The sequence below is a fragment of the Cyprinodon tularosa genome, unplaced genomic scaffold (genome assembly GCF_016077235.1).
Source record: "Cyprinodon tularosa strain WSP-4 unplaced genomic scaffold, ASM1607723v1 ctg6, whole genome shotgun sequence".
Lineage (NCBI taxonomy): Eukaryota > Metazoa > Chordata > Actinopteri > Cyprinodontiformes > Cyprinodontidae > Cyprinodon > Cyprinodon tularosa.
The window spans coordinates 3,890,691-3,911,215 of NW_024039340.1; the positions used below are offsets into that span (position 1 = coordinate 3,890,691).

Consider the following 20,525-nt stretch of genomic DNA (forward strand, 5'->3'; position numbering starts at 1 on the left):
TTAAAATAAGAGCTAAAAATGTCCATAATAAAAAAATAACCTTATTACAGGCTAACATCAACATCTCATGCAGTGTTATAAGCCGACTCTTTGATGCACAATGGAAGCTTGTTCCAGATTTTTGGAGCTGCCACAAAAAAGCAGCAACCCCCTGATTATTTAGATGCCTGAAGAAGCAGTTGATTGGCTGACCTGAGTGAAAGGGGGGTGCATGAAGGCGAATGAATTTCAAACATCTTTGATTTTCTCCTGATCGGGAGTTGCTCTTGAGAGGCTAATCGTCCCTCCTTACCCCGCGTATATTACACCATGCATGACGCACGATCAGGCAGAAAGTCGGTCCGATTGAAAAATTCTCGCACGACGGGAAAATCGGCCCAAAAAGGACAAAAAATTGTACAGCGTATGCCCGGCTTAATGTGTTGTTGTTTCCGAGTGCCAGATAAAAGACGTTCCGCAACATTTTGCTCTAACCCCCACAAACTGCTTTTCCTTAGATAGAAAACTTTGAATCAATCTGACTGGATGAGATGACGTGTTGTGAATTGGCGCTATAGAAATAAACTGCATTGAATAAAAGGGGAATGCCGTTTTTTTTTTTTTTTTTTTACATTGGTGTCTTGATTTCATCATGTTCTACTTACACATATGAGTTTTGTGTCATTTAGGGCCATTCTGAAGATATTCCGTTAGGAAGACTTTAATTCAATTAAATTCAATTCAGTTTATTTATATAGCGCCAAATTCACAACACATGTCATTTCAAGACACTTTAAAGTCCAAACAGATCATACAGTCAAATCGATTCAAAGTGTTCTATCTAAGGAAAACCAGTTGATTGCATTGACTCAAATGCAATCCCTCACACTAAGCATGCTTGTAGCGACAGTGGAGAGGAAAAACTCCCTTTTAACAAGAAGAAACCTCCAGCAGACCAGGCTCGGTGTGAGCGGCCATCTGCTGAGGCCGACTGCTTCTGTCTCCTTTAACACCAGAGACACAAAAAGCATCTGTAAAAGGCGGCTCCGTCCATGAAACACACAGCCAGGCAGACGAGCTCCGAGCCAGCTCCCACGTCAGAGGATGAAGAGAGCACATCCAGTTAGTCACAGTCAGAGAAACAGGACTACACTGGAAAACAGGCCAAGCTCCAACATCTAGAAACAAAGGTGTTGATGGCAGCAGCACAGCTGATATTTCTCTCCAGGATGGAGTCACAGCCAAACAGGAACAGACCAGATGAAGCTACTATGAGAAAAAGCAGAGAGAGCAGAACGTTAGAGATTGAACTAACAGATTCTGCAGAGTGGGAGAATAGAGATAGAATGAAGCAGAATGATGAAAAAGGGGTCCCTATGTCCTCCAGCAGTCTAAGCCTATAGCAGCAGAACTATAGAGATAGATCAGGATAACCTGAGCCACTCTAACTAGAAGCTTTATCAAAAAGGAAAGTTTTAAGCCTAGCCTTAAAAGTAGACAGGGTGTTTGCCTCACGGACTAAAACTGGTAGTTGGTTCCACAGGAGAGGAGCCTGAGAACTAAAAGATCTGCCTCCCATTCTACTTTTAGAAATTCTAGGAACCACTAGTAAACCTGCAGATTGAGAGCGAAGTGCTCTGTTCTAAACTACAATGCCCCTATGCTACTATGAGAAAAAGCAGAGAGAGCAGAACGTTAGAGATTGAACTAACAGATTCTGCAGAGTGGGAGAATAGAGATAGAATGAAGTAGAATGATGAAAAAGGGGTCCCTATGTCCTCCAGCAGTCTAAGCCTATAGCAGCAGAACTATAGAGATAGCTCATTTTACTTGGATATAACCTATGGGCAATGACTTGAAGGCACAAACCAAACTGTTCATCATTTATTCTTTATGGTACGCCAGCATTCGCCGTTATATTTGTTATATTTATATATTTTTAAAACAAAGTGGAGTGTGTATGACGTCATCCTCATGCACCGGCTACCATTCATTCTTCCTGTCCACTGAACTGCTGCTAGTTTTCCTCACATGCCTGGAAGATGTCTAGCGCTACTGCCACAGCTGATCTCGCTCTCCAGATGGAATTGAACGATTCAGATTAGCTAAAATGAATAGAAGGGATAGAGCGTAGCTGCCTGTGGCCTGGGCTGCCTCTTACGACTCCAGTCTGGCGCGCGGATGACGTCATAAACGCTCCTGCCAGAGTGGCGGTGCAGATGTAGCCCATCTTCCCTCATTGTTTTATAGGGATGGGAATCGAAAACCGGTTCCTGTTCAGAACCGGTTCCGTATTTTCCGATTCCATGTCATCGTTTGGCAGCTCGCTGAACGATTCTTTTTTCGATTCCCGCAGCACCAGAGCCTACAGCGCCGGCTCTGGGGAGCACGACTTACGTCACGTTTTTTACGTAAGTTACGCAAGTTACGCAAGTTGGAAGAACTATTCGAGGAGGAAGACAACGAGCTGCGGTCACTTTGTGAATCAAAGCCCCGTCTTTCCTTAGCCCAGAGGGTAGATCAGGAAATCCAGCTCTATAAAAGCTTGCCCTCCATCCCCTGCAGGGATAGCGCCACACTGTGGTGGTGGAACAAGCAAGATACGCTGCCCTTGCTATCTGGACTGGCTGTAAACTACCTCTGTGTGCAGGCTTCCTCCACCCCATCTGAGAGGGTGTTCTCCACGGCTGGAGACACCATAAGCGCTGAAAGATCCCATATCCTTCCAGAAAAAGCAGATATGCTCATCTTTCTGCAAAATAACTGTTAATTTTCCCTACTACTGTTTTATAATTAGTATTTTTTGTTATTTAAAATTGGTTATTATCCCATCATTTGTTATTAGACATTGTTGGTTATTAAGTTTGTTCTTGTATTCATTTTTCATTTAAACACAGATGTTACTCCAGTTTCACATTTCCTGTGGACATCTTGATCTTGTTGATTTTGTAAGATTGTGCAATAGTTAAGTAAACAAAGTTGATGCTGATAATCAAACTGTTTGTTTTCCTTTTTTCCCCAAATTGGAATCGAAAAAAGAATCGATAAAGAATCGAATCATTTCATAGAATCGAAAAGGGAATCGGAATCGTGAAAATCTTTTCAATTCCCAACCCTATTGTTTTAGGTAAATTGTTTTGTTTTTTTTAATCAATATTGGGAAATAAAAAATCGATATTAAATCGGGCACCCAAAAATCACGATATATCGCCAAATCGATTTTTCCCCACACCGCTAATGGAATTCCCATCTTGCTTAATGAAATGTAAATTTGTCTATCATCAGCGTGTCAATGGAAGTAAACACATTATTATTGAGCTAAGGGGAGGTAGATAAAGAGCAAAAACAAGAGTGCCTCAGACTGAGCCCTGTGGCCCCCCACATAATAAGGGAACAGTTTGTGAATTCATCTTTTTTTCTGTTACACAGAAGAATGCTTAAACTAAAAATTTGTTATTTTTGTCATTATGTAATTTATTATGACTTTTCTTTTACTGTTGAAAAGGTTGGTGATGAATATTTTACCAAAGGAGATCCCTCCATGAAATGTTTGGGAGCCACAAACAGATGTTGTTGTTTAAAAACTTTTTTTTTTTTTTCCTGATTAAAAACAAGAAAAAAAGTTTGATTTAAAACATGTAAATTTAACCAATAAAGTTAAAACAGAAGCTTGAAAAGCTGGCGGCTCTTTTTGAGCTCTGTATCTCAGTTTTGCAGCCGGGCACAGAAACCCCCCCCCCCTCTTCCTCCCTCATCCTTTAAATTCACTCCAGACCCCAGTCTGAATCTGGACTCTGTGCTAAACCAAACATATGGAAGGCTACTGTCGGGGAATGTTCAGTCGGGTTTGTTTTCCCGTTGCGTGCGTGCGTGTGAGGGTTGCACATGTTTTTGAAGCAGATGAGAGCTTCTAGGATGTTGATGATGATTAAGATAATGGTTTTTGTGTGTGTGTGTGCGTATAGAAGTGCCTCTGCAGACCGCTGAATAGGGCCTTCTGTTGTCCTGGCCAAACATTGCCTGTCTGCTCATGCATGAGTGTATTGCAGAGCCTCTGAATGTGTCCCATATCTGAGCTGTTAGCTCATCCTTAGCCGGTTAGCTTGACTGTGAACAATTTCCCCTACAGTGCCTGCATTGTCAGCCCCGCCGCAGCCTCCAGCTCCTGCTAACTGCACCAGATGACACTGAGTGAAAGATGGCATGAATGTGTGTATTGATATGATGATGATGTGTTTTTTACTAACCACATGTCCTCTGTCTGTGTTTTAACCACAGGATGGAGAGTTTGTGGAGAGGAGTGTGACGTCCTGAAAACAGTAAGTCAAGTTTCTCATGGTTGTTCTTCCACTTCAGAAAAGAAAATTAAATTGCAGCGGTAAAAAAGTAAAAGAAAATTAAATTGCAGCGGTAAAAAAGTAAAAGAAAATTAAATTGCAGCGGTAAAAAAGTAAAAGAAAATTAAATTGCAGCGGTAAAAAAGTAAAAGAAAATTAAATTGCAGCGGTAAAAAAGTAAAAGAAAATTAAATTGCAGCGGTAAAAAAGTAAAAGAAAATTAAATTGCAGCGGTAAAAAAGTAAAAGAAAATTAAATTGCAGCGGTAAAAAAGTTAAAGAAAATTAAATCGCAGCGGTAAAAAAGTAAAAGAAAATTAAATCGCAGCGGTAAAAAAGTAAAAGAAAATTAAATCGCAGCGGTAAAAAAGTAAAAGAAAATTAAATTGCAGCGGTAAAAAAGTAAAAGAAAATTAAATTGCAGCGGTAAAAAAGTAAAAAAAAATTAAATTGCAGCGGTAAAAAAGTAAAAGAAAATTAAATCGCAGCGGTAAAAAAGTAAAAGAAAATTAAATCGCAGCGGTAAAAAAGTAAAAGAAAATTAAATCGCAGCGGTAAAAAAGTAAAAGGAAATTAAATTGCAGCGGTAAAAAAGTAAAAGGAAATTAAATTGCAGCGGTAAAAAAGTAAAAAAAAATTAAATCGCAGCGGTAAAAAAGTAAAAGAAAATTAAATTGCAGCGGTAAAAAAGTTAAAGAAAATTAAATCGCAGCGGTAAAAAAGTAAAAGAAAATTAAATCGCAGCGGTAAAAAAGTAAAAAAAAATTAAATCGCAGCGGTAAAAAAGTAAAAGGAAATTAAATCGCAGCGGTAAAAAAGTAAAAGGAAATTAAATCGCAGCGGTAAAAAAGTAAAAGGAAATTAAATTGCAGCGGTAAAAAAGTAAAAGGAAATTAAATCGCAGCGGTAAAAAAGTAAAAGGAAATTAAATTGCAGCGGTAAAAAAGTAAAAGAAAATTAAATTGCAGCGGAAAAAAAGTAAAAGAAAATTGCAGCGGAAAAAAAGTAAAAGAAAATTAAATTGCAGCGGTAAAAAAGTAAAAGAAAATTAAATTGCAGCGGTAAAAAAGTAAAAGGAAATTAAATTGCAGCGGTAAAAAAATTAAAGAAAATTAAATTGCAGCGGTAAAAAAGTAAATTAAATTGCGGCGGTAAAAAAAAGTTAACTCAAACAGTAAGAGGAACAGAAATTAATAATTCAAATTTAAATGAATATTTTAGAAAAGATCAAATGATCAAATAAAAAAGTGGGAAAGAAAAGGTAACAATAGTTTAGATCAAAGGCCACTTAGTCTTGATTTAAAGCATCTGGGGCAGGGGTGCCCAAGTCCAGTCCTCAAGAGCTACCATCCTGTAACTTTTATATGCATCTCTTCTCTAGCACACCTGAATCTAAAGCCTCAATCCCCCATTAGCTCATCAGAGGCATGGTAACGAGCCACTCATTTGATTCAGGTGTGTTAAAAATGGTTGCATGAAATACGTGCAGGATAGTAGCTCTTGAGGACTGGACTTGAGCACCCCTGATCTGGGGGTTTCAGTGTTTTTACAGCTTTCTGGGAATTTATTCCAGATTAGGGAAGGACTAAAAGCTGCTTCTCCATGTTTGGTTCTTGTTCTGCAAAGTAGATCTGATCCAGTAGATCTAAGAGGTCTGGCTGTTGATCCCCTGAAAACCAGTCTGTAATGTAACAGACTAACAGAAGGATTTAGTATTTTCTCTGAAATGTAGGAGTCAGTGGAAGGACTTAATCATTAAAGAAATAAAAGATTATGATTTTCGTTCCGATCCCTGAGTATGGGAGCGGCCATTTTTACCCAAATCTAGAACGCCTCACTCCTGACATCTTCCGGCAGTGACGTCACAATTATTGAAAATTTCCAGAGGACTTCACCGTTGAAATTCACCAGAGCTATAGTGAAACTGACAATGCCCACGTGCATGGCAGCTGGATGCTGGAATACATCGGGTAAAAGGGAAAAAAAAAGAGTTATTCCACCTTTCTGATTCCTGATCCTCCACGGACGGGTTGGTCGTTGGATCGCCAACTTGAAGAGGGAGGATTTGCCATCGAACTTCTGGCCAGAGAAAAAACCCGTAATATGTAGCCAACATTTGGAAGAAGAATGTTTTCAAGATGACTTGGATAATAGCGCGTTGTGACAAACACCAGATACAGCACTGGGACTTGATCAACAGCCGATACCGCACCGTGACGTCACTAACCAGTAGGTGGCAGTAGTGTTCTTTGACAAAGATGGATGCCTCCAGTAAAGCACATTCACATGAAAATGACTCTGAATTAAAAACACTAATCATTTATTGAACAGGATGGAATCATTTCAGATTTAAAGAACTTTCAGAAGTTTGAATTCTGAATATGAGCGGACTGTCGGGAGGGAGGTGTTACTATATTTGGGCAAAAATGGCCGCTCCTGGACTCGGTGATCGCAATGAACATTACTGTTTTTTACTGATTAACACTAAACTCATTAAATCACAGCGAACGTATTAGTCATGGGCATAGGTTTGCATAGGGACCATAGGGACATGTCCCTACCAAAGTTTTGGCCTGAACTACTTGTCCCTACCAATAAACATGTTTATAGTTAACAATACAGTGTCGTTGCAGCAGTCGCTTCTTTTCTCACAACTTTTATGTTGAAGTTAATATTTTAGATGCTCAGTGTCAGTTCCTCTTATAGTTCCCGCACCCATGTAAATACAATAAATCTATTTGCAGCCCCTTAAATATGTTATTTTGCTTTGTTTTACAATACAGAGAATATCAGCATATCAGATAGAAAAATAAGAGTGGGTTTAACCTCCGTTTACCTCTGCACAATTCTATTTCTTCAAAATAAAAGCACCTCATAAATACACATACAACAGACTATATTTGGTTAAAAAGGCACATATTTACCTTCAGTCTTAGTCACTGGTAAGTTCAAATGTAACCCTTTTCAAAGTGTTAGGTTGTCCCAATTTTATATTATTTTGAGCCACTGATGCTTCAAACATTGATAAACAGCATCTTGTATGTGTAGTGCTTATAAAATTTGTATAAATGTAGCAAAAAATGCTGTTTTCTCTTTAAACTAAATGCGCCCCGATGCTCATGTCAAGCATGAAAAAAAATAGGAGCATGCATAATGCGTAGGACCAATGACATCAGACCAATTCAACTAAAGACCAATAGTGTCCCTACCAAAGTTGAGATCAAACCTACACCCTTGGTATTAGTTGTAGGTATAGATAACGATCTATTGATTATTCCTTGCTGACAAAACTTTTCCTTTAATATTCGGTCTAACTTGCAAACACATTTTTTTCCTTTTTTTTTGCCTTGAGACTGGTGTAACATTTGTTTATCATTTTATTATATTTACCATTTAAATAAAGGAAGAAAAAGGGCTACAGAATCGGCCCCAAGGAATCGGTAGCATATATTGCGCATCATTTAGGCTGATGTTAACATCATCAGTATCATAAAAAAAAAAAATTTAGTGGGCTAGATCTACAGCCCTGCAGCTTTCACTTATATCCGTTCTCTGACGCACTCAGTGGCGGCCCCTGTTGGCTCCTGGTTAGAACTGCTTATCAATGGCCTGAATGGAACCAGCAGCTGTTTAGCAGGGGCTCTGCAGCGCAGCATGACTGGATGATAACGAGGGAATCCAAACCTTTTATCCACATGTGGTGGAGAAGCACATTCTCTCCCTGAGATAATCCCATCAGAGATGCAATCCAAATGAAATGCTGCAAAGTTTGTGGCCACAAACGTACAGAGAAGCTAAACATAAATGAACACTTTAGTAAGATCTTTTATTTTAAAACCAAACAGACTTTTAAATAAAGACGCTTTTAACAGAGCATCACTGTTTAATAATTAAATATTCATCAGTTTGTTTCTGTCTGAGGAGCGTAATGTGTTAAAAGCTGTATGGTAACCCAGAGGGGACACATTGAACTCTGGCTTTACAATGAAACTTTCTTCTTTTTCTTTAGGCTTTTATTTTTTTGTTTTTATGAACTTCATCTACATCCCTTTTGCCCCTCTGCTGTTTTGTGCTCCTGCTTCCTTTTGGGCTCACAGACGCCGGCGCCGCGTTTCCTTCCTTGTAGCCAGAAGTCCCGCAGCAGCGACACGCCTATATTCTCAGCGACGTATGGATGTGTGGGCTCGGATCGTGTCGGAGCACACATCCCTGTTTGCCGTTCTATCTTATGAGGTTGTTTAAGGTCACGCTGAGGCGTGTCCTGTTTGCTTTACTTACCTGCTGCTCCTGTGTTCTTCATCTGAGTTCCTCTTGAATCAAATGACTGAAACTGAATTTGAATTTAACTGCTCCCGTACAAACAAACACTACTTCATCACGATGTCAACATTAAAGCTTATAGAGCAGCAGATCTCGCACGCAGGGGCGGATTCAGGGAATTTGGGGCCCTAGGCAAAGACGGGCAGGGGGCCCTCTGAATTCAGAAGACGACACATCAAACAGACCCATTCTACAGATATAGAAATGTTAATAGAATAGACATCCATTATCTGTTCTAGGTTGTGTCCCTCTCTTCTTGTCCCTTTTCTTCTTGTTTTCCTCTCTATGTTTTGTACTCAGCTGACTTTTCATGCTGTCTCTAAAGGAATGAAAGATTTTTTCCAAGCACTAAGCTCACTTAGCTGATTGCTCCTTCCTGTGTTTCCAAAAAGGCCAAAGTAAATAACCCAGTCCTTCTTTTCACTGTAGACAAGCCATGATCTGCTTCTCTGTTCTCCATTTTTCATTTGGATGAAATAATAGCTGCATGAATCATGACAGCAGACAAGATAGAGGAGAGCAGGAGGCGGGGTTACCAATCTACTCGCTCTGGAGAGCAGAGTTCGCTGCTTTTAGATGTTGTCTCCAAAGTCTCCAGTAGCAGAAAAAGTCTCTAGATTTGGCGCTAGGAGCTTTTTATAAATCAAAGTGCTAGAGGGGTCTGAAAAGTGGCTAAATATAGCGACTAAAGCGCTAAGTTGGCAACACTGCTCTTTGCCGCGTTTGTTTTCAAAGGGTTCTGATGGCATTTTAGCAAAACGATTTTTATAAAAACCATAACTAATGCACACAAATAAGGGATAGTTGTATTAACTATACATGTAAACAGAGTTTTATTTGGGGCCCAAGGTAACTGCCTAGTATTGCCTAGTGGTAAACCCCCACATGCTTGCATGCATACAAACTCTCCTGCAAAGTTGTTTTCCAAAACCTTCTAGTTTGGTGGTTCATCGTCTCTCCCTGGACAGAGTGGAGAAGCTTTGGGTGAAATTTAGGACACAGATGAGATCCTTTCAGATTAATAAGAGCAGAGGGTCCAAAAAAAAACAAGTAAGGGTAGAGAGATTGTTTTTACAACCATTATGTGATCCGCTGAGGTATATGGAGGACATAAATGAATAATAAAACATACATTCAAGTGTCTAATGAACTAGAGGATTCATGGTTAGCAATGCTTCCAAAGAAATATTTAAATATTTTCTTAAATATAGCTCTGGAGAAGAGATTTAATTACATTAGTTCATTGATTTAATTGGCAATTAGCCCTGCTGAAATAATAAAGTTAATATTAAGAAGTTATTTCTCACAAACAGAAGTTAAGATAACTTTAGTGAGGCTTTTCTCATCTCCATCTATCGAATTGGTGAGGTAGTAGCACCCATTTTCACACGCATACAAACTTTCTGCTTGCTTCTCACTGTCACCACACATGTGCTCAGCAGGAGGCATTGCTGCCTCACTCCACATTCATCCATCAGATCTCTTCGATCGCAAGACTGCAACTTCCTTCACCTTCCTCGCTCCAGATTAAGGTCCATGGGAGATCGGGCCTTCGCTGTCGCTGCCCCCCGTCTCTGGAACTCTCTCCCAGATCATCTGAGAGCTCCACAACCACTGATTGATTTTAAAAGAGGCTTGAAGACTTTTTTATTTAAGCAAGCCTGTTCTGCCTCCACATGATTTTTATGATGTTGATTTTTATCTTTGATTTTATTTGCACTGTGTAGCACTTTGAGATTTTTGTTAATGAAAAGTGCGGTACAAATTGGATTTATTATTATTATTATTATTAAGTCAGCAACTGCTGGAGTTTTTGCTTTTTGACTCTCGTTACATGTTCTCAGTATAGGGTTGCTGCAAACTTGGATGGTTATATTTTAACTTTCTACACACGTGTGACCAGCAGGAGGGATTGCTGAAATATCAGTGACTTTGGGGATTCCAATAAATTTAAAAAACAATCCAGTGGACTTCTTTTTCCAAGTTTGAAGACGTTTCGCTTCCCATACAGGAAGCTTTTTCAATTCAAAATGTCAGAAATAGCGTTGAGTTCCAGGCTTTATAGAGTGGATCAAAAATAAAGCTTTGTTTTGGTTTAGAAAACATGCAAAATAACCTGGATGAACGGGTCCACCCCTTAGGAATGGAGGTCATTGGGTTCTTTGTTAGCCTGCAATGCCCCATACCTGTCTATGTCTCTGAAAGGGGGGTTATTAGGAGGAATTGTTGGCCTGGCTGAATAGGCAAGGTCTTCTGTTCCCCTGTAATGGGGTGGGGGTTGCCATGGTAGCAGGAAGTAATCAACTCAATTTGATGAGTTGTAGGTTATTGAAAGCTAAAATCCCCCCCATGTTTAAGGTTGGTTTTTCTTTCTCAACATAGATGGCTTCCTTCACATCTCTCTCAAACCACCTGTCTTCTTTGTCCAAAATGTGAACATTCTGGTCCTCTAAAGAATGTCCTTTGTCCATCAGGTGTAGATGTACTGCAGAGTCTTGTCCAGAGGGGGGCACTCTTCTGTGTTGGGCCATGCTTCTGTGGAGAGGTTGTTTGGTTTGGACACCAGACTTTGGAGATGCTTGGTTTCGACTGTGCTTGTTGTCCAAGCATCCTCCACCTGTGTCTCCTAATGTGTGCTTAGCATGTGAGATTGCTGCAAAGTCTAGGACTCCTTGCGTGTTTGCCTTTTTCACTCTCGTCCCTCTCAACGCCTACAGTGGGTCGGGTGCCAAAGCTTTTCAAAGTCAGTGACTTGGAGCTTGCCTTGCGCTTTCGCTGCATGTGCACTGAGCAGAAGGGATTGCTGTAAAGTCACTCACTGCAGCAGAGAGTGTTCCACTGGAACTGACATCACATGCATGCTCAGCTCGAGTGTTGCTTTCCACCATCGCTGAGGGATTGCTGCAAAGCCAGTGACTAGATGCTGTCGGCTTGGACCTAAATTAGTTGGTTGCAATTTAGTCTGTTTATTTGACTGCATCAAAGTAACTGTGTGCATGCCGCTGTTATGTCAGATGAGCATACCCATAGTCAATACCCGTTTATCTCTTCAATTTATCCCTCTAGTTTTGTACAACAAACTTTAAACTACCTCTACGGGCGTGTATCCCTTTACTCGTGTACAAAGACACAATTTAAGTGTTTTTGAGGCGTATAGCAATCTATTTTTTTTATGGACAGGACTAAAGGGATACCCGCCCGTTCAGGTAGTTTTAAGTGTATTTTTCGTATAAAACTAAAGGGATAAATGCTAATCTGACATCTTGCGCATGCGACAGGGTATGCTCATCCGACAGAACACCAGGATGTACTTTCTGCCTATTTACAACATTGAGGTTGTTAGTATTGATGTATATATTTTTTTTCTGAATGGCTATAGCCTCATATTCCACCCATTTCCTGGTTTATTTGATAATATTAAAGGAATAGTACACCCAAAACATGATTAGCCTTCATTTTCTACTCACCCCCATGCTGAACAACACTCTGGAGTACTTTTTTGATATCTCAAATGCATCTGGAGATCTGGGAGGCTTCTTGCTGTCTGCTGACATTCAAATAATGGAGGTCTATGGCGCCCGAGGCAGAAAGGTCCATAAAAGTCCACAAAAAACGTGTCAATATTCCTCCATACTGCTCGTCCAATGTATTCCAAGTGTCCTGAGTGGGTAGCGTCCATAATTTACTCGAAAGGACGTCATTTAGAATGTTTTTAGAGCATAAACAGTACTGTATAGGATTTCCTAAAAGCGCGTTCACGAGTCTACGGAAACCGCGGCAGACCAAACCAGATGAAAGTGCGCATTCAGCGTCTGCTCTGCCGATAATGCAAGCGTAGAAGAAGAAATGTGCTGTTTACCTGTGCAAAGAAAGAAACAACGAAAGAAAAATGTCTGAGGACTTCAGTGTTGAGGAAGAGCATGAGTTCTTTGCCGAGCTGAATGCGCACTTTCATCTGGTTTGGTCTGCCGCGGTTTCCGTAGCGTCGTGAATGCGCTTTTAGGAAATCCTATACACTACAGTTTATGCTCTAAAAACATTCTAAATGACTAACCACTCAGGACACTTGGAATACATTGGACGAGCAGTATGGAGGAATATTGACACGTTTTTGTGGACTTTTATGGACCTTTCTGCCTCGGGCGCCATAGACCTCCATTATTTGAATGTCAGCAGACAGCAAGAAGCCTCCCAGATCTCCAGATGCATTTGAGATATCAAAAAAGTACTCCAGAGTGTTGTTCAGCATGGGGGTGAGTAGAAAATGAAGGCTAATCATGTTTTGGGTGTACTATTCCTTTAAGTTCTAATCTTTTGCAATCAACTGCAGGTGTAAGCATTTATTTAACAGCAGGATTTATCATGTTTTTTTCCAGCTGAGCTGGAAACCTAAATGAGAAATCATGAGAGAAAGGCTTCAGCTTGTCAGTATTTAGTTGTTTTCATACGATGACAGCTCCTAGCCTCTCCTTGATTTGTCAGCTTGACTCATGCTTATTCACTCAGACGTCCACAGGCTCCCGGCTCCTCGCTGTGGAATCTGACGAGCGTCATCCCTGTTGCGCTGTTTTGGTGTTCTCTTATCGGTGTGAAACGGTGACACTCTGGCATTCCTCCTGGAGCAGCTCGTCCTCTGACACGACCTCCCGGGTCTTCGAGTCCTCGCTGGGTGGTTTGTGGATTTAGCTGACGTCTGCTGCAGAGTGTTTGAGCAGCTGTTTGGTGGAGTTTTATATAGGTACGGGACAAGCAGACCACTCACGCTTTTTTTCACAGGTCACAGAGTTTCTTCTCATTGGAGCTTGTTGGGGAAGACCTGCTGTCTGTATTTCCATATACTTTTAGATTTGCATTTGTTTTTAAAGATGTAATTTCAAGTTTTTTCACCTAACTTTTATTAGTTAATGCAGTTAAGGTTTAAAAGAACTGTGTCAACTCTGGTGTCGCTTGACCTTTTATATTGATTACTGGGAATCAATATAAAATAAAAGAGGCTTGAAGACTTTTTTATTTAAGCAAGCCTATTCTGCCTCCACATGATTTTTATGTTGTTTATTTTTATCTTTGATTTTATTGACCACATGATTTTTATGTTGTTTATTTTTATCTTTGATTTTATTGACCACATGATTTTTATGGTTGATTTTTATCTTTGATTTTATTTGCACTGTGTAGCACTTTGAGATTTTTCTTAATGAAAAGTGCGGTACAAAATTGGATTTATTATTATTATTATTAAAATGCAGTGGTGGGCTTTAAGAGGCCTTCAAAGCCTTCTCTCTTGGCTTTAAAATCTATCAGAAACACTAACCTACATTCATAACCTAAACTTTAATTTCCCTTTTTCTAATTGTATTAATTTATTCCAAACAATCCGTTCTCTTAATTTCGTAGCGATTCTATTGGCTGCGCTGCTTCCATTACACTTATCTGGTCGCTGTATTTTTCGTCCAATCAGATTTCAGCCTGTGTGTGTTGCTATGCCAATCAAATCTGCCCAGGGCCTTCAGAGGCAGCAGTGCTGCTGATTTTACCTTCACCCTGAAATCCCACATCCACCGTCACCAATCCGCTGCGCTCCACACCGCCTGCCCAAAGCCTACAGCCTGCGCCGATCCGCCCGTCTCGCCCCGCGCCGACTTCCTCTGAGTTTGAGGAGAGCATGCACGAAATTATTGCTAAAGTTCGTAGGAGCAAAACATGTGGAAATGAACATTTAATTTAATATGACACGTAAAAAAATCCAGCAGATGTGCAGTTTCTGCCCAAATATTTTCTTTTTGTTGTGGATTTTTATAACAGGTAGAACTAGGATCATAAAAAAATAATTTTATCAACTGTTTGTTCTCTACTTCTAAACTCAGCATCTCTGCATCCAGGCTTGCGATAAAATGTTTCTTTTGACTGGATGTGATTAAACTTTTAAGCCTTTATTCGTTCTTCCCTTCCTTCGTTCCTTCCTTCATTTGTTTGTTCTTTCCTTCGTTCCTTCCTTCATTCCTTCATTCGTAGTTTTTTTCCTTCCTTCCTTCGTTTGCTCGTCCTTCATTAGTTCGTTTGTTCGTCCTTCATTAGTTCGTTCGTTCGTTCCTTCCTTCCTTCCTTCCTTCCTTCCTTCCTTCCTTCCTTCCTTCCTTCCTTCCTTCCTTCCTCTCAGTATAAAATAAATATTTTGATCAAGATGAGAAATCTGCTTCCTGGTATGAAGTACCAATAGTTTGCATCCGATCATTGATTTAAACGCTCTTAGTTTTTGGGAATATATAAGAATTATGCTCTAATTTGCAGTTATCAATCCATGGTTATTATATTTTAACTTGACAAACAGGATCTTCTCACAGTTTCTTTTCCTGTTTGGTGTGATTGCAATTATGGATCTTGACCTGGATGGACCGGAGCGGAGTGAAAAATAGCTCTGCTCTGTATTTTGTCGGTGACGGGACGTAGAAGACGTACATGGACGGCGACGTGCGGAGCAGTAGTGGCAGGGGCGGAGCCAGATGGGGGGCCAGGGGTGACCATGGCCACCCTTAGCCAATTATTAACCACCCTTGTGGCCACCCCCTACCATTTTTCTCCCTCTAACTCAGACGGCAGCAGCAGTAATACTCCAAAGTGTTCTAACTTATTTAACATTTTAATTTTTCATATATCAACAGTTACTTGACAACAAAAACACTGTGGTTAATTATGCACATCAATATACTAACATAAAAAGATACAGAATTTATGCTCTTTTCGAACTAGATTTTGCCTTATGGGGTAAAGAGAAAATTATATCTTTGCAAGTCATTTATGGGTCTTCCGTGAAATCAGAGATAAATAACTATAATAAGAAGAAATCAGTTTAATGTAGATATTAGTATATTTAAATATAAATTTTATGCAGAACGAATATTGATAAAAGTAGGTAAGTAATGATAATGATTAAGATGTTTTCCCAACATCTCAAACTTGAAAGAATTTTGTCCACTACACCTCTATCTGTCTGTCTGTCTGTCTGATGCACCGCCCTCCACCACCATGATTTAGTAGAAACAAAATCTATATTCTACCATTTATAATAATGTTAGACGAGCGGCTTTTATTGAATGTTATTGATAGTGTATTTTTTTTGTTTAACTGTCTCATTTCTGGGACACTCAAAGAGTCTTAGCCAGGTTAAATAAAGTTTGATGATGACAATGATTCATCAGACCAAAAAAATTGATTTTAACCCAGAAGGTTTTCCAGCTGAACAGTTTCTCCATGTTCTGCAGCATCTTTCCATTAGGTCCGATCCCCCATTAAGCTCATCAGCAGAAGGAAGTTTAAACTGCTGCAAAGCCTCATGGTAGATGGATGCTTTGACTTTGGAGCTGGTGAAATGCATCGGACCAGAACGAGCAGATCACATGTCATTCAGGCAGTTTGGACTCTTGACTCCACTCGTCTGCTCCTCCTCCAGACTCTGGAAACTTGATTTCCAAATGAAGTGAAATGGACCGTGAAGCAACAGCAGAGTTCCTATAAGTAACTTTTGAGGTGCTGTAGTAGAAGAAAAAGAGAAAATCGGGGCTCATGTCCTGGATCCATCTGTGTCTGCTGCCTCCTGTAGTTCCGTCCACAGCTCAAATTCCTGCATTTTCCTTGCTAGGATAAAGTCTCAAACTGTTGTAATGCTTGCGTTGCTTTTGCACCTTTTTTCTATTTTTCCTCACCCAAGTTTTGTCCTTCCACTCAACTTTCCATTCCTTTATTTGGATGGAACATTCCTAAACCAGCATTATCTTCTTCTCCATGATCATTTGGATGTAAATCCTCTTCATGACCATTCATAACAGAACATTTTGACATTAGAAATACGTATTTGTTGTTGGTCTGACATCATTTAAGCTTCTGTTTAATAGAAACAGATTTTCTGTTTTTTTTTTTGTCAAAGTTAATAGAAATAGGCATTTTGAAATAATATTAATGAGCTTTTAGATGATCCTATGGATTATTGAGATTTTATTTTATAAGTTGCATGTTTGTGAGGGTTTAGTTTGGATAAATGTTGCCTCTAAAAAAGAAAAAGAGGTTTTTCTTTTCTGAATCTGACAATCTGTTCTGTTGGGACGGTTAGGAGATGAGTGGAAACCCTCCCGCGTTCTTCTGCATCCCAGCTGTCATGGAGATGCGGTTAACTTCCAACCCTCCTCCCGTAAAACAGAGCTGCTCTTCTTCCATAGAACACGCCTCATTTACCCACATTTTCACCACATGTCAGCACCTCTTCTGTAAATGGCACCTTTCATATCAATCTGTTTGGGGGTTAATTCAGTAAATCCAATCCGTGCCGTCCATATTTTTACATAATTTTATTTGAATTCCGCTATATCTCCTCAGAAGTTAAATCTAACGTTCCCTGTTGGTATTTTCTAGACTAGAAGTGCAGGAGAAACAAAAGAGAGGCAGCATGGCAGCACAGGAAACGGCAAACCGACCATTACAGGAAGCCGGTTTTCTTTTTCTTGGAAAAAGCTTCAGGTCTCCACCGTCTTGTGGTTCCGCTGCTCCGCCAGCTTCTATCCGCTGCAGCTCCCTGTAAGATGCAGACATTTTGATTGGACCGGCGCCCCTTTATTAACTTCTGTTTATGAAGCAGAAGAGCTTTAGAAGCAACTTAATGTCCGTTGCATAACACCTCGTTTTAGTTTATGAAGAGAACAAAATGTACCAAAGACTACAGGACTTGAAGAAGAGCCTTAAGCTCTAATTATACGGTTTATGATTGTAACCTTGGTTCTGTATGTTTGGGTTTGAAAAAAAAAATATTCTGGATTGGTTGATAGAACTACTGTCTTTATACTTTCTCCCAACTTTAGCCACATGTTGTCGATGTTCCAATTTAAAGGGATCCATGACTTGTTGAACGTGTCAGCCTAAATATGTTGCCATTTTCCTAGTCACTTAGAAATTGCTGGTTGAAAAGCGTAAAAAAAATGTTTTTATTATATTTTCTTTGTGATATTTTTCACCCATGGAGGTCAAAATTTTTTCACCATACTTTAGATCTTACTGTTAGGTTTATTCAGTGATGATTATAAAATTAATGTGTGCTTATGAAACATTTGTGCGAGGGGATGCTCCACTCCTGTCTCATGATCCAGTCAGGAGACCATCCTGCCTTGTCATTCTGATGGAGCATTCTGTCTTCATGAACTGATCAATTGTTCTGTCAGAACAATACTCTGTTTGTAACCATGCGTCATGTTCTGTTAATAAAACGCTCTGCGGAGGAGGTCCAGTGGGAGACAGTGCGTTTGAGTCTGGGGTTCAACTGTCTCTCCTTTCTGCAGGAATTGTATCCATAATTGTGTATTTCAGTTCTTCTTTTGCAAAAACTTACATTTTATGAACCCGACACTTACTGTTAAAAAAAAAAGAATATTTTAGTTTAAAAAGGAATTGTAGGGGACCAACCAAGGACCCATCAAGGAAAGCGGGAACATTTTGGCTACGTTCCCACAGCAGCCTGAAGTGACCCAAATCCGATTTTTTTTTTTTTTTTTTTTAGCCCAGATGAGACCTTAATCTGATCTTTTCCTGACAGTCTGAACAACACAGATCTGATTTTTTCCAATGCGACCCAGACCACTTGGCTATGTGGTCCTGAATCCGATACAAATCTGATCTTTTCAAATGCGACCTGTGTCTGAACGGCCAAGTCGCATTCATCTGACCTGAACGCCATTAATACCCGACAAAGGTCACTATTCTGCGTCTTGCTATGAAGAAGCGGCAATAAAATCAACAACCATGGTAGATGATGATGCAGAGAGCAGCATTTATGTTTAACCATACTGAAAAGATTGAGTTTTTATGGTTGGAAAAGATCACTAGATGCGCTCCAGCGCTACCATCTATGTTTACTTCCATAAAAACGGAGCACACTGGTCTGTGATGTCATTGCATCCTGCGCATGCTGGACACTTGCGTTGTATGACTGCAGTTCACACAGGAGATCACATACAAGTCTCATATATTTGGAAATATGAACGGCAACACGAAAAAATCGGAATTGAGCATCAAGGCCTGCAGTGTGAACGTAGCCTTTGAATGGCTGCTACTGTAAATTGGTTGCTTTGGTCGCTGGAATCATTAATGCGTCCTTAGAGACAAGGACTCGGGCGCCAATTGCAGCTGTCTGTCACCATCGTGTCCCTTGTGTTTGGTTTCACCCTGGCGGCGATTAGCGTCATCCCTCCCTCTGTTTGAGGCTAAAAGCAGGTTTTCTTACTGATGAGGAAGAGCATCCCCAAAGCATGATGCTTCCACCACCATGCTTTACTGTTAGGCTTCTCAGGTGGAAATCCACAACAACACAGGCTTATATCCAATGGCAGTTGAGAGAAAAAAGGATCGCGTTGGTTGCGTTTTTGGACCGATGAACATCTGGAGAGACGCAGGTGCAGAACATTCAAACCTAATCGTCCCCTGACCGGGATTTGAACCTTTTTTCTACGAGCCATCGCTGCTAACCTCTGCCTAATGCCAAAACCATTTAGGAAATCTTTAACATTGAATTTTATTTTTGTGGTTTTAGGGCAGAGTAGATGTTAATGATGAAATATTCAGATCTACATGGTGTACATCACCTACAACACCAACAAAGAGGATAAACTGCAGCTCAGGTAAACAGTTCAACGGGGTTCCTGCTTTTTATTTCAATGGTTCCAATTTTCCCTGAGCCACATTCTGCAGCTCTGAGCTGAAATATTTTTCCACCACTGACCAAATCCCTTTTTGACGGATTTATGCGAATCTGACGTTGTATTTTTAGTCTCCTGGAAGAGGATCAGTCGGAGGGACAATTGCGGATCCAAGCAACAGGCTGAAAACAACCGAGGAAAATATCGGGCTAGAACTCGCTGAGAACATTCCTCAGATGAAGAACGCCTATGCCGAGGTGTTTCTGGCACTGAAAGCTGACAACAAGTCAGGCTGCTTTCTCTGAAGGATCCTCTCTTTTCACGGACTCCGTCTTCTCGATGAGAGGATTACCAAAGCAGCAGACCTCATGGAAAGACCAACGATGATTAAAAAAAACGCCGCATCTGAATGCTCTGGATTCTCATTAGGCTCCGTCATAAAGCATACGTTCAAAGCCCGCTGCGCTTTATTTATTTCTAATAAGACTTTTAATGAGCTGCGGGAAGACGGCTTTGGTTTCGACACACCAAATAAAAGTATAGAAAGTATCGTTCCGCCTTGAAGGGAAACCCTAACGACATGTGAAAGAGTTCTGCACACATGGTTCATATACGTCCAGATTTACTGCACCGGTTTGGGTCTTCACGACAGAGAAACGTCAAAGGAAGCTGCAGTGGTCTCCCTCTGTGTTGTGGTTTCAAGCTTCAGAGTGGTAGACCCAGTAATGGAGGAGAAGAGGAGACATGGAGCCGTGGGGAGGGGGATAAGTGATGATGTGCCCAGATGTCCTTCCCAGAGGTGGATATAGACTCTCTTTCTTTTTTTGCTGTGAGAAAAGGCCTGATGATGGGGGAAGGGGGCGATAGGGTACGGAAAGGCGGCTACCTGAATCCTGCATGAGACGCTGATGCTGGCGGAGCCTTAACACTAGATGTCCCAGAGATTTTCAGTTTTCCTGCAAGCCCCCTCCCCTCTGCAAGTTTGTGTATTCACTCTGCCTTGCTAACTGTCCCTATTGTAATGCAAATAACCTGTGATATGACCAGCCCTTCTACATGAGGCTGGATAAAGACTGAAACAAACTGGCATCAAGACCATGTTTCAAGCACTTTTCAGTACCTGGCCCTGCAACATCATACCTTTTTGCAGGAATATATTTATAAGTCATATCTAAATATTTTATTTAGGCAAACCTATTGAACAACCAGATATCATA

General features: G+C 40.4%; 1 protein-coding gene across 2 annotated transcripts in view; it reads left to right on the forward strand.

Moving 5' to 3' along the window:
* Positions 1 to 20,525, forward strand: part of luzp1 (leucine zipper protein 1) — an 88,292-nt gene that overhangs the window by 38,128 nt on the left and 29,639 nt on the right. For both annotated transcript variants that reach the window (XM_038307042.1, XM_038307043.1), the window contains exon 2: positions 4,258 to 4,298. The gene's annotated coding sequence lies outside the window, so the exon portion shown is untranslated. The remainder of the gene's footprint in view (positions 1 to 4,257; positions 4,299 to 20,525) is intronic.